The sequence below is a fragment of the Phalangium opilio genome, unplaced genomic scaffold (genome assembly GCF_054372755.1).
Source record: "Phalangium opilio isolate 3A_F unplaced genomic scaffold, DU_Popi_V2 ptg000101l_1, whole genome shotgun sequence".
Taxonomy (NCBI): domain Eukaryota; kingdom Metazoa; phylum Arthropoda; class Arachnida; order Opiliones; family Phalangiidae; genus Phalangium; species Phalangium opilio.
Genome location: NW_028324204.1, coordinates 6313833 through 6329863, shown reverse-complemented (window position 1 = coordinate 6329863; position 16031 = coordinate 6313833). Strand labels below are relative to the sequence as shown.

At 36.8% G+C, this 16031-nt stretch overlaps 2 long non-coding RNA genes across 2 annotated transcripts; one reads left to right on the top strand and one right to left on the bottom strand.

Annotated features, from left to right (window-relative positions):
• Positions 1-1871: 1871 nt before the first annotated feature.
• Positions 1872-3797, top strand: LOC149631170 (uncharacterized). The gene is made up of 3 exons (XR_016374104.1): positions 1872-2085; positions 3069-3475; positions 3536-3797. It is a non-coding gene; the product is annotated as an uncharacterized LOC149631170 (long non-coding RNA).
• Positions 3798-13721: 9924 nt separating this feature from the next.
• On the bottom strand, positions 13722-15311 carry LOC149631169 (uncharacterized). The gene is made up of 4 exons (XR_016374103.1): positions 15039-15311; positions 14629-14960; positions 14401-14522; positions 13722-13896 (listed from the first exon to the last, which is right to left on the bottom strand). It is a non-coding gene; the product is annotated as an uncharacterized LOC149631169 (long non-coding RNA).
• Between the last annotated feature and the right edge of the window lie 720 nt (positions 15312-16031).

The following is a 16031-nucleotide window of genomic DNA, read 5'->3' as shown; positions in this document are numbered from 1 at the left end:
TTGACAACTCTAGCGAATGGAATTTTTATCCAATGGGTTTCTGTTTAATGGGAATATGGAATAGCTTGTTGTTGGTCGTTCAAAAGATTTAACAGATTGATATAAGGTATTTTTAGGTATAGAGAAATATACATGGTGTACCAAAAAGGGAGGGTGGTAGGTCCAAATTTTAAGTACAGTGGATTCTACGAGCGATTTTTACTGGAAAATGTTCAATGATATTTTTGCCGACATTAGGAGGCTAAAATTCATATTTTCAAGTATTAAGAAATATCAAAACCTTATAAAAGTCGAAAGAAACGGTATACTATCCTTTTAACCAAACTTTATAGTTCTACCTTAAAACATCGATGTTAATTAAAATTTATTAATCTTTTTTATTTTTAGCTTGACGTATCAGCAAGTGTACCAAGTAAGACATTCATTACGATCAAAACAAAATCTTGATGGCGACGCGACAAATCAATTTATCATCACCCACACTCGATCGATTAACGCTCGAGGAGTCGGACGTTCGGCATTTTAGTGTACGGGATTTTGAGATTTCAAGATTTTGACCAAGATTTTGAGATTTTGAACGCGATTTCCAGATTTTGAAGGAGATTTCGGGATTTTGTTCAAGATTTTCTGGTTTTGAAGGAGATTTTCAGATTTCGAGTAGATATTCGGATTTTTAATGAAATTTTTGGTATTTGCAGGGGTTATCAAGATTTACTATAGACCAATACGAATATTACATGAAGAGAAACAAACTTCCAGGGGCACGCCTCAATCCTGTCAGGAGACACCGCTAGAGTCATGACCGAGTTGGCTACCCTCTCAGATGCAGTGAGCTTGGGCTGCCTCTAGTGTTGTCTTGTGGCGACAGGGAAATTATCCAGTATGTAGGCGTGCCCCTGGAAGTTTGTTTCACCTTAGGTAATCGTATTGGTCTATTAACTTCCGGTGTTCATAGGATATTTCGAGATTTTGAAATATAGGTTTTAGACTATAAATTTGTTTTAATTTACCCTAATGAATACCGGAGAAATATCGACAAAAATAGTCTAATTTGTAATACAGTACCCTTATATAGCGCAGGCGCCAAAAATCGAGACTGAAGGCAGAGTTTTACCCTCGTGTCTTACCTTCTTAAATAGATGCAAAACGTGTATTGTAAGCGTGAGGATTTTCCGATTTTGATATTTTAGGGTGAAATTTCGGGATTTTAATGTGGGATTTCGGGATTTTAGGTGCAATTTCGGGATTTTCAGATTTTAAGGTAAGGATTTCGGGATTTTCAGATTTTAAGGTAAGGATTTCGGGAATTTCAGATTTTGAGGTAGGTATTTTGGGATTTTCAGATTTTGACGTGAGATTTTGGTATTTTAAGATTTTCGAGAGCGATTTTAAGAGATTTCAAACGAACTGTACGGGATTTTGATAAACGTCCGACCCCTCGTTAACGCTACTTTCTAAACTTTAAGGACTCGATTTTTATCTACTTGGAATCTATAAGATGTCATAGACCCCGTACTAATATCTGATTGAAATTAAGGGGAAGGACTTAAAACTTTGTTAAACCGCCCGCTCCTCCTTCCGCGGGTTTCACTGGCTACTCACCCTAGGTTTACTCGTTCATGCAACGCGAAAATCACTCGCTTACATTCGGGTTCGAAGCGGATAGGTCGAGAGCTACGTCAACGCCACTTTGCTTCTAATTTGAAATACTTTTGTTGTGACGTCAGTGGTGACGGTTTCTACACCTCCTCCCCCGTTGTTCAAGTAGTTGCGGGTGAAAAGGATGAAATTAAAAATATCTCGTAGCTTTTTTCAACCGCTTCGTCGCGTTCTAATCAGGGCTTGAGTACCAATAAGTTACGCCCTCACAGTTTTAGCTCTCCCCTATAAGCGTTTTCGGCCTATATATTTAAGGAAGACGAAGCTTGGGACTTGAGGACCTTCCCGAACGTTCTCTCATACAATCGTTTGGCGGACTACCGATTTACGACTGAAATCTTCTACTCAAAAGTCACCATGTTCTCGCAGCTTTCTCAAACTCAACGTGGAAGTTTTCTCTCCAATATATTCACGATACCCTCTTGGGTAAGTTATACAACGCGATAAATAAAGATGTACTCAGTTTTAGATTTTGTTCGGCGTTTTACGAATTTTGCTTTAATCATCACGTGGCTCGGATCTATATTTTTGGGAGGCTAGCTGGGAATTGATGACGGAATACCTACGCTAGAAATATCGACACGAAAATAACTACGAAAATTATAACAATTGCGTTGAAATATATCAAATGATATTTATCGAAATGATATCTTTTATTACTTAAGGGAGGGTGCAGGGGAAAATCAAATGACATTTTATCGATTCTTCTACTAATTATAAGACCATTCTGCATAGCAAAACATCTAGGAAATACAGTCTCCGAATGATTTTAAAATCCAAATTATGTTCAGATTTTATGAATAAATTGAAATAAGGACCTCCGACCAATCGCGTAACGCCCAGCCTTCTTGTTACCAAATTTCTCGTGGCACGCTCCATGCCGAATGAAACTTAGCGCGAGATTTAATTAAAATTGCAGGCGATGCGACAATCGGGCGCGAGATGTAGAGCGTTCAACGGAAATTTTGTTAACAGGAAGGCAGGGCGTTACGCGATTGGTCGAAGGTCCTCATTTCGAATTATCCATAAAATCAGAACCTAATTTGAATTTTAAAATCATTCGGAGACTGTATTTCCTAGATGTTTCACTATGTAGAATGGTTTTATAATTAGTAGAAGAATCTATAAAAAATCACTAAATTTTCCGCTTTATCCTCCCATAAACAGGAAGGCAGGTTGTTACGCGATTGGTCGGAGGTTCTTATTTCAAATTAACCGTAAAATCTGTAGAAGGTCAGCCAGAATGTTTAGGGGTGCCACAGGCGACGACATTTGCTTCAGCCGTTTAATCCCAAAGATTTGGCGTGTTTTCGATAAGTCGATTCTTGTTTCGATAAGAGAGTTGCAAATTCACATTTAATTTCGATTAGTAGATTCGTGTTTTGATTAATACCGGATTTCATTTCCAGTATATTGGGTTAGTTTTTCTGGCCATTTTGGTTCTTTCGGCGTTAACGAAGGCTTTTGAAAAGTCGAACAAACTTGGATCTTACATGTGGATGTATTTTGCACCACTCTTTCAGAAAAGTAAGGAGACAAACGTCATTGCCATTCTTATCAACAGTATACTTGTTGTTGTTCTCTACGCGTTTTAATTTAAGGTTTTCCGGTGAAAATTGTCCACCGCGCTTCGGAGCATTTGCTAAATATCTGGTTCGCGACTTTGATTGTCCTGAACATATTTGTGTTGTGCGATATTACGGCCGATGTCTTAGTGGGACAAAAAATTTTAATGAATCATTTAAGCGATATCCTGAAAGTTAAAAACCTGATGTACACGACACTTATTTCGGATGCCATGGGGGACTTTTTTAAAGTAATTCTATGGCCTAGCGTGTGAACGTTACGATGAGTTTTGAACTTGGTTCTCTATTAGGGAATACCCGGAATTGAAGGATAGAAAATTCGAGAAAGGGCTTCTTATGATATGGACTACGATCGTTTCAAGAAAGTTATGAAAGGCGAACTGGTTTACATCAACTGGCAGGAAGAAGTGGCTGACCTCAATGAATTTTGCAAAGATGAACTAAGTGGAAAGAAATATGACGGCCCTTTGTTGTACCGATCACCTTTCCCTTTGAAAACGGATGCAGTTGGATTATTCTTGTCACGAAACCACTCCATTGACAAGGATACAATGCGGGAAATAAATAGAATGTAAGTCTGCTAGTCAATTACAAATTCATCGCCCATGTCACGAAGATAATGAAAGCTGACTTGCACAGTTGATTGCCACTAAAAGGTATTTAGTTCCCTTGAGTGAGATTCACATAGAGAGTGATTAACCCATACCACAAATACCAATAGTAGCTTGGCATCATTCCCCAATAAAAACCATAAGAAATTAAGAATAATGCTAGGGTAGCGAGTCTGATAATAAATTGTTTCATTAATTCTGTGTCTCGTGTTTGCAGTTTGCGTTACGCCGCTTCATCGTGCCTGTGTGACGAAGCGATCAAGAAGGCCTACGCTTGGATGAACACAAGATGCGTCACGACAGAGAATCACGTAAATGGCGAAGATTACGCCGATAAGAAGAGCGAAGTGTGCATGTTACTCAGCATGTTCATCATTAGTTTAATGCCGGCATGCCTCATTTTGACATGGGAAATCTGTTACAAACTATGTCCGTGTTTCAAACAACGCTCGATTAAAAGACAATCCATCGCAAAGAGATGGTGCGAATAATTATCTGGGCTAGAAAATGGCTAGAAAAAGCGGAATTCACAAGGCGTCCCCACTTCGGAACCTTATATTACAAAACAAGTATTGCACAATATATAGACCAAACCATATAGTTGATTTGTACCAAAGTAAAATTATATCAAAATAAAGTTCTACCTTAGATTAAGAAATTATTTGCTAATTAAAGATAGACTAAGGAGTCTGTAAGAATTTAAAACTAAATATTTTCCAGATAAGTTCCGAAAAAAGATTATTAGACACCACCAAAATCTTTATCTATATAAAGTCCTGACTGAGAGACAGACTGACTGATAATTAACGCCCAGCCCAAACCGCTTGCCCTAGAAGGCTGAAAATTTGCAAGAACGCTACTTATAAATAAATATTAGTCGTCAGTAAAATCTGCCCATTCTTTATATCATTTTGATGGAAGTTCTTATTAGATGCGAGCAACGCCGCGGGTAACAGCTAGTTATATTATATAAAAAAGACTTGGTTTGACAAGCCTTAAAAACAAAACGATAAGAGTTTTTCCAGTTAACTGAAGCGCGGATGTTTTATTCTTTTGAATTTTAAAGACAATCCGCATTTTACTACTCTTTAGAATTTAATTCAATCACCTGATTTTACTGCTAATGGATTAGTTTCCTATAAATGAATTGAAATTAAAAATTACTTATCTGAGATTTTTCAAGAAAAATTCCATTTTCCTGAAACATTTTATCATGAAATTTTTTCTTTTCAAGGGAGAACGTACTTTAATTTTCAAATAATACTCTCGTTAATAATGTATTGAATGCGGTCTTTTCGAATACAAAAGGGGGCTGTTATCACCTTTTTAGGCACATCGTAGTATACGATAGGCTCTTAGTTTGACCCGAGCCGTAATAGTAGAAGTAGTAGTTGTGGCCGGAGTTTTCGCTTTCGTTATCGTTATATTTTAGCTTAAAAGGAACTCTATATTACCACAACCCACCCATAGGGGTAACTGGACTCGGTTAGAGATTTAATTTTAATTAAAATATTTTTGGACCGCAGCCGGGAATCGAACCCGGGTCGCTGACGCAGTAGTAAGACATTCTACCACTGAGCCATAGAGACTTGATAGAAACCCCGAGTTTTTATTATTTATTTGCTAATTAAATAGATAACGATTTTCCCCGTTTCCTACCGCGCTCCTCATGTGTTTCGTTCTTGTTCGGTAGCTCTCGTCATCTTTATTATGTTTGACTGGAACGTTTTGGCGGTTAATTAAAATGTGAGTTTAGATAGAGCTTACATAGTGTTAAATGAGCGTTATGCGTTTGATCATTTTAGCATTGCAATGGTAATTCGAGGGGAAAATCACTAAAATGGGTAATCACTATAACTAAACTTTCTCTTTTATAAGTTTCTGGGCATAAGTCCTTGTTAGAAATTTATAAGATGCGATAAGTGTGCAACAGCATAAGTCTATGTTGTAAACTCATCGAGGGGATTATCACTAAAACTATCTGTTCTTCGATTCGCCGGAATATTAGAATTACAGCATAAGTAAATTTATACGGTTATAATTTAATCACTGTTTAGAGTAGGGCATCGAGGGGCTATTAACTCTGATTTTATGCACGGTAAATCATTTAAGCATTGTAAAAGATAGCGCTATTCACTCATTAGGGTAAGGTATAGAGGGGTTATGCACTCATAAGGGTAAGGTATAGAGGGGTTATCCACTCATTAGGGTAGGGTATAGAGGGGCTATTCACTCGTACGATGTGGCTACTATTACGAGCCCTTGGGCCGTCTTGTTTATATTTGATAAATGGGTTCCTTTCTTCTTTAAGCACAGTCACTATTATTGAACTGTTTATATATGTACTTGTGGGGAAGATTTTAGAAGTGTTGGATGAGTTGCTGTTTAGTTGACAACATTATGAAAACTTGATGTGTTTAAAACCTTTTGAAAGGAAAATTCTCGGAAATTAAAAAAGAAAGAGTCAATTTGATTAAATTTACACGATATCCCTCAAAATAATAAATGCATGATAAAATGTTTCAGGAAAATGGAATTGTTGTTGAAAAATCTGAGATAAGTAATTTTTTATTTTCAATTAATTTATAGGAAACTAATCCATTAGCATTAAAATCGTGTGATTGAATTAAATTCTAAAGAGTAGTAAAATACGGATTGTCTTTAAAATTCAATAGAAAAAAATATCCGCGTTTCAGTCAACTGGAAAAACTCTTATCGTTTTGTTTTTTGGGCTTGGGCAAACCAAGTCTTTTTTATATAATATCTGTTCCTTCAACCTTAATTTGTATTAATCTATTTTAAAAATAATTATATGCTTGTCAAACGTCATTAATTCGATGTTTCAGTAAGATGTTCGTGAGCATATTGGCTCACTCCGAGTGCCTCTCATTATTTTATGGGAAAGTTTAAATAATTTGGTAGGGGAGTGGTAAATTAATTCACAATTGGTAGGCGGGTGGTAAATTAATTTACCATAGATAGGCGGGTGGTAACTTATTTCATGATAAAAAAGCGATTGGTAACTTATTTCATGATAAAAAAGCGATTGGTAACTTATTTCATGATAAAAAAGCGATTGGTAACTCAATTTACGATTGGTTGGCGGTTGGTAACTCAATTTACGATTGGTTGGCGGTTGGTAACTCAATTTACGATTGGTTGGCGGTTAGTAACTCAATTAACCATTGGTTGGCGGTTAGTAACTCAATTAACCATTGGTAGGCGGTTAGTAACTCAATTAACCATTGTTAGGCGGTTAGTAACTCAATTAACCATTGTTAGGCGGTTAGTAACTCAATTAACCATTGGTAGGCGGTTAGTAACTCAATTAACCATTGTTAGGCGGTTAGTAACTCAATTAACCATTGGTAGGCGGTTAGTAACTCAATTAACCATTGTTAGGCGGTTAGTAACTCAATTAACCATTGGTAGGCGGTTAGTAACTCAATTAACCATTGGTAGGCGGTTAGTAACTCAATTAACCATTGGTAGGCGGTTAGTAACTCAATTAACCATTGGTAGGCGGTTAGTAACTCAATTAACCATTGGTAGGCGGTTAGTAACTCAATTAACCATTGGTAGGCGGTTAGTAACTCAATTAACCATTGGTAGGCGGTTAGTAACTCAATTAACCATTGGTAGGCGGTTAGTAACTCAATTAACCATTGGTAGGCGGTTAGTAACTCAATTAACCATTGGTAGGCGGTTAGTAACTCAATTAACCATTGGTAGGCGGTTAGTAACTCAATTAACCATTGGTAGGCGGTTAGTAACTCAATTAACCATTGGTAGGCGGTTAGTAACTCAATTAACCATTGGTAGGCGGTTAGTAACTCAATTAACCATTGGTAGGCCGTTAGTAACTCAATTAACCATTGGTAGGCGGTTAGTAACTCAATTAACCATTGGTAGGCGGTTAGTAACTCAATTAACCATTGGTAGGCGGTTAGTAACTCAATTAACCATTGGTAGGCGGTTAGTAACTCAATTAACCATTGGTAGGCGGTTAGTAACTCAATTAACCATTGGTAGGCGGTTAGTAACTCAATTAACCATTGGTAGGCGGTTAGTAACTCAATTAACCATTGGTAGGCGGTTAGTAACTCAATTAACCATTGGTAGGCGGTTAGTAACTCAATTAACCATTGGTAGGCGGTTAGTAACTCAATTAACCATTGGTAGGCGGTTAGTAACTCAATTAACCATTGGTAGGCGGTTAGTAACTCAATTAACCATTGGTAGGCGGTTAGTAACTCAATTAACCATTGGTAGGCGGTTAGTAACTCAATTAACCATTGGTAGGCCGTTAGTAACTCAATTAACCATTGGTAGGCGGTTAGTAACTCAATTAACCATTGGTAGGCGGTTAGTAACTCAATTAACCATTGGTAGGCGGTTAGTAACTCAATTAACCATTGGTAGGCGGTTAGTAACTCAATTAACCATTGGTAGGCGGTTAGTAACTCAATTAACCATTGGTAGGCGGTTAGTAACTCAATTAACCATTGGTAGGCGGTTAGTAACTCAATTAACCATTGGTAGGCGGTTAGTAACTCAATTAACCATTGGTAGGCGGTTAGTAACTCAATTAACCATTGGTAGGCGGTTAGTAACTCAATTAACCATTGGTAGGCGGTTAGTAACTCAATTAACCATTGGTAGGCGGTTAGTAACTCAATTAACCATTGGTAGGCGGTTAGTAACTCAATTAACCAATGGTAGGCGGTTAGTAACTCAATTAACCATTGGTAGGCGGTTAGTAACTCAATTAACCATTGGTAGGCGGTTAGTAACTCAATTAACCATTGGTAGGCGGTTAGTAACTCAATTAACCATTGGTAGGCGGTTAGTAACTCAATTAACCATTGGTAGGCGGTTAGTAACTCAATTAACCATTGGTAGGCGGTTAGTAACTCAATTAACCATTGGTAGGCGGTTAGTAACTCAATTAACCATTGGTAGGCGGTTAGTAACTCAATTAACCATTGGTAGGCGGTTAGTAACTCAATTAACCATTGGTAGGCGTTTATTAACTCAATTAACCATTGGTAGGCGTTTATTAACTCAATTCACCTAGGTATTAATCTGAGCCTAATCTTGTGACCCTCATAATAAACAAGTCTTACTAATGACAACTGGCATTGTATAGGCGTTAGATAAGTGGCAATAAGTCGCAAGATGACTTGGTCCAATTAGATAACTGAACTTTAACTTAACTGTTTTTTAATATTTAGATTTGAGGCTGTTACATTGATTTTATACAAGGGTTCTTAATGCGAGAGAAGGTTATATTATTTACCCTATGGCTGCCAGAGCGCGACTATCTGTCGTTATCACTGAGGGCTTAAGAGAGGCTAGCGTCATCTATATGAGTGTACAACATAACAAGTAACGGTTTTACCATAATTTATAAATTAATTAATTTAAAGTACTTAAACTTAATTGTTCTTAATGAAACCTCAGAAGTTCAAAACTCAATAGTTGCTTGACAATTCAAAACTATTCCGAACCTTAACTTCGCTGTAGATCCTTACTTATTCGAAGTAACCGACCACCAAAAATCCCATCCTTATTCTATGGGACGCTAAGCAAAAAATCTGTGAATTTTTCTTTAACATTACGGGAGGGTGTGGGTTCTTATCTAGAAAGGTCTACAGGAGTTCTGGTTTTTTTTCTTTTTTTTTTAAGAAAAAGGGCTGCATAAGCTTTTCAATTTTCAAACAAGTCGACTCTAGCGCCGCTTGACTACCAGCGCTGGAAAGCCTCGCATGAATAATAAAATGTACTGGACATAAGAAAAGAAAACCCACCGTTTTGCTTCTAGCAGACGACACAAAGGAAAAACTCGACCGTAGCCAAGGTCTATAGAGTTGCCCCTATGGACCGTAGCGCGGGTTTTTTTCTTGTGTCAAGCACATTTTATTTTTCAAGCAATGCTTTCCAGCGCTGGTAGCCAGGTGGCGCTAGTATCTACTTGTCTACTTTTAAGTATAGGGAGTTGCACATTCTATAGAGCGACGAATGTGTTTCACGCGCATCCTTTATCAATGGTCAAGCCATCAAAAAACTAAGGAAAAATTTACTGGTCAACCGTTCGGTGACCCCTTTAGTTTTATATAAAAATTATGGAACATTTTAAATATTTATTGGATAATGTCCAGTGTCCTGTGCTTATTTACGGCCCTGAGATAGTTTCACCTATCCTGATCTGGGCCGGAAATAAAAACAGCACACTGACCTATGTCCAATAAAATTTTTAAATGACCCATTATTTAGAAAATCGCGTCAGGGATTTTCTATTTATACTCAATCCTAACTCTTATTGTTAATCTCTACGGAGCTTAACATTACGATGTGAAAAGAATTTTCAAAGTTAGACCCAAGGTTTCGCGACCAAGGGGTCCACTTTTTTCACTACAAACTTTACAGCAATAGTATAGAAAAGGCACATCTCTAAGTGTAAAATTTAGTTGACCTTTTTGTATAGGTTTTAAAACAAAAGTTATTTCTAAACCATGCGTCAGCACGCGCGCATTTCATTGAAAGTTTGTTATTTTAAGAATTTTCCCTTCAATATACTAAGAATTTTTATCAAAAATAGACAACGAGCTTTCCAAGATTCGAACCTGCAATGTTTTGCATCGAATGCAAACGCGTTATCCATTACGCCACATGCCCGTACTTCGTAACACAAAAAAATTATCCAAACATAGTATTTATATGATTATTTCTTTTATGATGTATAAAATATCTGTAAAAATAAACACCGAGCTTGCCTGGACTCGAACCTGCAATCTTCTGCTCCGTAGGCAGACGCGTTATCCTATGCGCCACAAAGCCGTTGGAGGCTAAACCAAATGCTTTGCAAACAGTATAATATATGTAACGATTTTACCATGATTTATAAATTAATTAAAATAAAATACTTAGACTTAATTGTTCTTAATCAAACTTCAGAAGTTCAACATTCCATAGTTGCTTGATAATTCAAAAGTGTTCCGAACCTTAACTTTGCAGTACTTTCTGATTTATTCGATGGAGTGGACAGTTAAAAATCCCATGCTTTTTCTATGGGACGCTAAGCCTAAAATCTGTAAATTATTTCTTTAACATTACGGGAGGGTGTGGGTTCTTATCTTGAAGGGCCTACAGCAATTCCCGAGAATTTTAATTTCTCGACGCTTGGTTTCATAAACATAATGAAATCCCAACCTCATCACTGACCTATGATCGTCCATTTTACAAGTTCCTGACTTATCCAAGCTCTACAATGTACACCACATTTATCATAGGCGGGGTTTTTTATGTCTGACGTCGTTATTAACCAAATAACGCAGAAAAGTACAGGGACGTGACAAAGTGAGCATCAAAAAACACGTTATAATAAAATGGGTACTTACATTTTAACGACGATCGAATCCAAAGAAGGTGACAAAATGTCACAAACACAAAAAGGCGCGCAACCACTTTGACCTGAAAGTTCGTTAATGCGCGCGCAAGTTTTGTAGCAGAAGCTCGCTTGTTACAATTGGCCTTGAAGATTAGGGGTTAAGAACTATGGGACGCTGCGCTTTTGCCTGACACCTGGGAAATGGCCTATAGGACGCGGCGCTCTGACCTTAAAGTTTGCTTATTCGCGCGCCAAATTATGTACTCACCCACTATTTTTGGCATCCCGATGAACTCGTAGATAAACGTAACCCAGGTAGCAAAAACCCGTGATTTACACGTCTAAAAGCGTTGTACGGTAAACCTAATTATGAACGTGTAAAAAACCCATACCATGTCACCTCTAAACACCGTCTTATTCACGTTAACAAATAGTGAAGATCACGTTGTTTTTATTAAATATGTAAACAATATTTGCACTCAAAATTAAAAGTGAAGATCACGTTGTTGTTACTAATAAATATCATAAGATTAACTTTAAATGCGTGAAAATGAATGGCACATGATCATTTAACTTGATGTTATATGTTGAAGTCCAAAATATGTCCAGGTTAAATTTTAAACGCAAAGCTGGAAACTAACCTCCAGCTAGCCGACTGAAAACCAAATTTTTAAAACATTGCGATAGATAAGGAGGTCTAATATTTTTTAGACCTCGATTTAAAATGAAAGATTTAAAAAAGCGAACGGCCGAACACCCTACCTATTTTTTAGGAGCACGATACTGAAGGAGACGCAGCTGTATTTTAAAGCACTTATCAGGCAACGCTAATTTTTAATCCTATAATATTACTCCAGGGAAAATGTCAATAGAAAACGATGGTAGGTGTCATTTCCATAATGGAGAAGGAAAATGTGGCTTCAACAATTTTCTGTGAATGGCGGTCGGTCTTAACAACGACGAATTCAATACAATAATCACTTTTTATTTGTAACCATACATATCACCTGTGCTTGCCTTTCCAAAAATTATATTAATTCAAATGTATGTGTGGAAATTTGATTTACTAGATGTTTAAAGTTAAATACATTGTTAGAAATAGTATATATTTCAACTACTTTGTTTGAATCAACTTCAATTACGCGTACAAATAGTTTGTTCTTTTCCACCTCATTGTCACGTGATTTAGGCATATTGAGAAACTGTTAAATTCAACTTCATGTTCACGTGTATTACACGGCCTAAATTACCACCAAACTTAGGGTGACATTTTCCACCAATTCTCCCCATGTATTAAACGGTTTAAACCCCCACCAAATTAACGTGACGAGTTCAACCGAAACTCCACGTGTTTACACATCTAAATATACACCGCAACTAACGTGATAGTTTCAACCTATTCCCCACGTGTTTTACACGCCCTGTTTCATCACCCAAAATTAGCGTGATATTTTCAACCTATGCTCCACGTGTTGTACACGCTTTACATCGCCAACAAATTAACGTGATGTGTTCAACCAAAACTCCACATGTTTTACACGTCTAAATATACTCCACAATTAACGTGATAGTTTTAACCTATTCCCCACGTGTTTTACACTCCCTAAATCAACACCACAATTAACATGATATTATCCACCTATTCCCCACGTGTTTTACACTCCCTAAATCAACACCACAATTAACATGATATTATCCACCTATACTCCACGTGTTTTACACGCCCTAAATCATCAGCTCTATTAACGTGTGTTTTACACTTATGAAAAACCGAAACACGTTATATACACAAAGAACACTCAAAATACACGAATTTACATGGTGAATTGCTACCTGGGTGGTCTCTTCTTTCCAAGTAGTAAGTTCTTCAACATAGCAATTATGATTTATTCACCTTCAAAACACTTATTTTTTCTTGTCTCTTTGGTTTTTCTTGTGCTTTTTCACTAACACATTTAGTAACTCTTCTTCACTTTTTTAAATTTAGAGCCAAGTACTTTTCTTCTTTTATATTTCTTAGATATTTTTAGCATTTTTTGTTCTGAAGTTTCATAACCCTTTGCTGGGCAAAATATTCTCAGAGAGTTGACAACTCTTCCGTTTTCTTCTTCTTGCTTTTCCAATGCGGCTTTTGATTGAAGCTTCTGATTTTTAAGTTTTTCTAATTCTGTTTCAATTTGTTTTTAGGTTTTTAATAACTCTTTCTTGAACCTGTGTATGAACAAGTTTAATAACATTACTCAGCAAACGTTTCGATTTTTACTTACAATTACTTTATTTTCGAGATATGATACCAATTCCACTACACTCATGGATTTCACAACGCATGAAATGTTGCTGACTTCATTGTTTGTTTCAGCTTCGTCACTTGAATGCGCGGAATCGGTGTCGCCTGATAGAAAATATTTCATTAGATATTTTAATTCCGATGCGCGTATTTCTATTTTTATATTACGCTCTTCAATTGTTTCTCTGTCAATACATCCTCTGAACTTTGCTCCATTGAATAAGTTAGTGTATTCAGGAGGAAGAAGAAGGTTTTTTTTAAATTTCGGAGACATATCTTTCATGATTTTATGCCCGTTAAGAAACATTTCATTTAGGTGTTTTGATTTACGGAATTTGGATGGCTTGGATTCGTGTTTCAGATCTAGGGAAAGTTCGTGCAGATTTTTATAGACTTACAAGCACCACTACCATGACGCGAAAGATTGCTCAATGCTTAGCAGTTTAGGCTAATTTCACACCAAAAAACTTTTGTCGTTGGGTAACAGGAATGAAAAATCGGAAATAAAAATTGATTTTCAAGTTTCTCTGGGAACTTAAAGCAAAGGGCGGCTCCGTTGATGCCCCTGAAAGATGCCTTTTCTGCTACACGTTGGCTAAGCTTGGCAAAGACTAGTTAAACCAAAGGCAGGAACCAAGGGGACCTCGTGCATTAGGTCTGATTGGCTCCTGCCTTTGGCAAGGTAAAATTCGTGTCCAAAAGATTAGCCAGCATGCTAGGGGTGATAATTGAGCCGCCTGTTACTTTAAGACGTCTTCCCACAGTGCGTTTAAGTGTTAATATTACAGACAAATTTGAAAAACAATAAATATTCCGACTCATCACCCGGCGGTACCAACGACAAAAGTGGCGCAGTGTATGCCTTACCGAAAAGTTTCACCATAAATGATGAAATCACATCTCCGTAAGAAATGGAGCCAGGCGCTCTCAGCATCAAAAAATACTTTCGCAAGCTTGCAGCATAATTACGAGGAAAATCTTTATTTTCGCTAGAGCAATTTTTATTTTTAAATACTTTATATCATCTTTATATATCATTTACGGTTTTAAACTTACTAAAAAGTTAGTTTAAACACTTAGATGACATAAACCTACCATCCACGTTCTCTTATCGGGACTCTCCTTCCCTTTCGATGTCAGTTGACTCCAGTCTGATGCTAGAAATTTCGCAGCATATTGCACGAGGGCTTACAGAATGGTTGAGAATTAATTTTTTTGAAATCTGGGGGTGGACTTGTTTTTTCTTTTAACAATCCGTATTTTACTACTCTTTGGAATTTAATTCAATCACCTGATTTTACTGCTAATGGATTAGTTTCCTATAAATTAATTGAAATTAAAAATTACTTATCTGAGATTTTTCAAGAAAAATTCCATTTTCCTGAAACATTTTATCATGAAATTTTTTCTTTTCAAGGGAGAACGTACTTTAATTTTCAAATAATACTCTCGTTAATAATGTATTGAATGCGGTCTTTTCGAATACAAAAGGGGGCTGTTATCACCTTTTTAGGCACATCGTAGTATACGATAGGCTCTTAGTTTGACCCGAGCCGTAATAGTAGAAGTAGTAGTTGTGGCCGGAGTTTTCGCTTTCGTTATCGTTATATTTTAGCTTAAAAGGAACTCTATATTACCAAAAACGGATTTATGTACTAAGAACGTCGGATCGTAGCTTTAGCCTCTAGTACCATCCTCGCATACTTTATTGAGAAACTTCGTCTGCTTATATTTTGACTCCACCCACAAATTCTGTGTATAGCGACTTCTAGAGATCGAAAATGTCATTCTTATCTCTATTTTCGTGGTTAAATATTTTTTTCCGAAATTGCGCCAGTGGTAAAAAAGCAAAGTGGACAACAATGGGATATAACTCCCGATTTAGTGGAATTAAGTTTTAAAGTTAAGAATATAAATAATTGATGTTTCTTTTTTAAGTATCTAGTTTTTCTTCAACATCAATTATTTAAATTCTTAACTTTAAAACTTAATTCCACTAAATCGGTAGTTATATCGCATTGTTGTCCACTTTGCTTTTTTACCACTGGCGCAATTTCGGAAAAAAATATTTAGTCGCTATATACAGAATTTGTGGGTGGAGTCAAAATATAAGCAGACGAAGTTTCTCAATAAAGTATGCGAGGATGGGTAGTGAATTTGCTACGTTCAACGTTCTTCTTACATAAATCCGTTTTGGTATTACCACAACCCACCCATAGGGGTAACTGGACTCGGTTAGAGATTTAATTTTAATTAAAATTTTTTTTGGACCGCAGCCGGGAATCGAACCCGGATCGCTGACGCAGTGGTAAGACATTCTACCACTGAGCCATAGAGACTTGATAGAAACCTCGAGTTTTTATTATATAGCTCTTTTCTAAAATGTCGGGGTGATGTGGGGTGGGGTACCTCTTAATCTGTGGGGTCGGATACTTTTGAATTTTTATCTGTGGGCTCGGATACTTATGAATTTGTATGTTTGGGGTTCTTATATTTCT